The sequence below is a fragment of the Sinocyclocheilus grahami genome, unplaced genomic scaffold, assembly GCF_001515645.1.
Source record: "Sinocyclocheilus grahami isolate Dianchi unplaced genomic scaffold, SAMN03320097.WGS_v1.1 scaffold686.1, whole genome shotgun sequence".
Taxonomy (NCBI): domain Eukaryota; kingdom Metazoa; phylum Chordata; class Actinopteri; order Cypriniformes; family Cyprinidae; genus Sinocyclocheilus; species Sinocyclocheilus grahami.
In genome coordinates this window covers 59,857-63,407 of record NW_015505865.1, presented here as the reverse complement: position 1 = coordinate 63,407, position 3,551 = coordinate 59,857, and positions in this window count along the sequence as shown.

Here is a 3,551-nt window from a genome sequence, read left to right as displayed (position 1 = left end):
CACCAGAAGCCTTCCCCTGCAGCTATCCGGCATCTATTAGAGCAATTTTTTCCCGGAGACATTGTTGCATAATGCAGATGCTCTCGGTGAGTGCGTCGCCTGTCTGGGCAGTACCCACGTAGAGACTGTGCTCACCAGAATGGAATGCTTTCACTGAGAGCATGAGTCTCGCACTTCTCTGCTCGCAGATCGCCTTCTTCAATGAAGGCAGCCCCACTCTCCTGTTTCTCTTCTCTCAGCTAGTTTGGAGAAAGAAACAGTGGAATCACGGGGCTGCCCCACTCCTCATGTTCTCACTTTTTTCCCCCACCTAGCCGCCGGTGTGTTTTGCACGTGAGGATCAGCGCCCCTCCTCTGCAACGAGTGGCTTTATCTTTTCGGCGGATCGTAGCAGAATGCTGTCAGTGATGATTTTATATCACTGACAACTTCAGATTTGGAGGACTGGGCATGCTCCGGAGTGGATCCTGATACCCTTTTCCTCAATGGGTTATTACTGGCCGACGGAGAGCTGATTCGCATTCTCTCCAGGCCATGGAGAATCTCAGCTTAGAATGGTCAGCTCTGGAACAGCCTGCTTCCTGCCAGAGCGCTCCCGCCCCACAGAATGAGGTTACTCACTCCAGTTTGCTCACAGGCCACCTCGCTTCAGAGGCATTATTCAAACTTCGGTACAGGACAACAATGCTCACTTTCTCCAGTCTGAAGTGCAAACTCTGCTTGCAAAAAAAGTTGTGGAAATGGTTCCCCTAGCAAACAACAAATCAGGCTTTTACAGCCGCTACTTCCTCGTTCCCAAGAAAAATGGTGGGCCCAAGCATCTGAACCATGCATGCTGACTTGAAAGCAGATCCTCACGCAAATATGTTTATAAAAACTGTTTTTTTTTTTATCAGTGGATCTAAAAGATCCTCACTTTCACATCCAGATAGCCCCACATCACAGACCGCTTTTGTGATTCGCGTTCGAGGGGGTGGCTTATCAATATACAGTCCTACTATTCGGACTGTCTCTGGCTCTACGCACTTTACAAAGAACATGGAAGTGGTTCTTTCCCCTCTGAGACAGATGGGAATCTGCATTATGATTTACTTAGATGATTGGCTGGACTTAGCCAGATCGGAACAGGAACTCATTACTCACAGCTCGTTGCTGCTCAGCCACCTGGAGCGGCTTGGGCTAAAAATTAATTTAGCCAAGACCTCTCTGTCTCCCAGCCAGCAAGTGGTCTTGCAGGGGACAGTTATCCATTCTGCCCAGATGCGGGCATGGATTACGCTGGAACACTCCCTGATAATTCAGCTGTGTCATTCAGACTCAGAACTGCACATCCCTTCAGGGCTTTTTAGAGGATGCTTGGCCTCATGTCAGCCGTTTCCTCTGCCTGCTTCACATGTGGCCCCTCCAGTATTGCCTCAAAGCCCATGTCTAGTCCCACACTTGGCATCTGGGACATTTTCATGTCAGGGTAACCCACCGCTGCATCAGAGCTGTGGCCCCTTGGAAATCCCCTCATCTGTTTCAATCAGGCATCCTGTTGGGACTGACCTCCAGAAGGAAGATGGTCATGACAGATGCCTCCAACTCAAGTTGGGGAGCTCTGTACGAGGGCAGACTGATGTTTGGCTCCTGGTCAAACCTGAAGTAATGCTTACACATCAACTGCCCTGAGATGATGGCGTTTTTTTCCTAGCCCTAAAAACCTCCCTTTACAGGTTGGGTCCATGCCTCCTTTAATGGCACAGGCAAACTTCTTCTCATTGAGAGCAGTTCATGTGCCATGCAGGCTAGACCAGGGAGCAGACATGCTATCCAGGGGCAATGTAGCTCCAGGAGAATGGAGACTACATCCCCAAATGGTTCGAATGATCTGGTTTGTCTCCGAGAGGGCAGAGGTGGACCTCTTCACCTCAGAAGACAACTTTCACTGCCCAATACATTTTCAAAGCAGCTAAATGCCCTGGCCCATGATTTACTCTGCACTCGCCTCTATTTCTTCCCCCAGTTGCCCTGTTTCATCAGGTCATCAGACGGGCCAGGGAAGTCAGATGTTTCGTTCCTCCTGGTGGCCCCACTCTGGAGGAATCAGACATGGTTCCCCGAGTTGATTCAGCTGCTATCGGCAGACCCCTGGCCAATACCACTGAGGATGGACCTCCTCTCGCAAGTGAGGAGCATGAATTGGCATCCCCAGCCAGAGCTGTTGAGACTTCATGTTTGGCTCCTTGACAGGAGTCTTTACAGCTCCATGCGAATTTGTCTAATACCATCTTGGAGGTTAGATTCCCGTCTACAAGACGCCACTACACCCTTAAATGGTCAGTCTTTTCTGACTGGTGTGGAGTGCTGACTTTTTTACAAGAGCTACTGGACAAGGGGCGCACCCCTTCCACGCTCAAAGTTTATGTGGCAGCCATCACGGCGAATCATTCTATTGCGGCTGGCCAGTCACTCGGCAGTAACGACCTTGTTGTTAAGTTTCTGAGGGGAGCTCGGAGATTGAATCCACCTCGTCCTCATACTATGCTGACTTGGGACTTATCTATAGTCCTCAGGGCCCTACGGGGCCCTCCCTTCAAGCCGGTCCAGTCGGCCAACTTGTGGCCCCCTCCTTTTGTTATCGTTAGTCAAGTGAGTGGGTGACATGCAGGCACTGTCAGTCAGTGCTTCATGTCTGAGTTTGGGCCTAATGACTGTAGATTCATCCTCAAAACAAGACACGGCTATGTGCCTAAGTGCTCTTCACTCCATTCAGAGCACAAGTCACCACCCTTCTAGCTCTTTCCAATTCAGAGGATGAGCAGGGTCCTAATCGGTTCGGACCCTTAGAGTGTATGTTGATTTCTATTGGTGATATCTGTGCAGCCACTGGCTGGTTGTTGCCGTCTACCTTCACCAGGTTCTATAACTTGGATGGATTTTGTCCACTTAAGCTTACCTAATTCCTTTTGTAAGTGGAGAAGGTGTTGTTATGTAGTCCTCAGCCTAGGTGGCTTGGGTCTCATTGTTAGCTCAAACTTACAGGAGCCCTCAGTACGGGTGCTACGGAGCTGGACCCGCAGAGCGGCTTCGTTCTGCACTTGCTTATAGCATGGCACAATTGGATGCATTCTCCATAGCGTGTTAACGCAACGGGAGAGACCATTTGAAAGGGAACTCTCCGGTTACTTAACCTCGGTTCCTTGAGATAAGGCTGCCGTGCTATAAAGCTGCACGCGAGTCCATGACTGTCGCTTCAGTCTAAAGATTCTGACTGAATGGCGCTCAGAGTCGTCTTATATAGCAGTAGCCTCCACCCCTTTTGGCATGTTGAAGCTCCATTGGTTCGTGCAGCTACATGAACATGATAAAATCAGGCTCCAGTTTCAGAGTAAACAGGAGTTTCCCATAGAGTGTTAACGCAACACTCGTTCCCTTATCTCAAGGAACCGAGGTTACATAAGTAACCTGAGCATATTATTATGAAACCAATGCAACTTCAATTTCAAGCGGTTTCAAGCACTTTCTTCAAAATCCAAGCACTTTTCAAACCGTGAAAACACTACATTAAA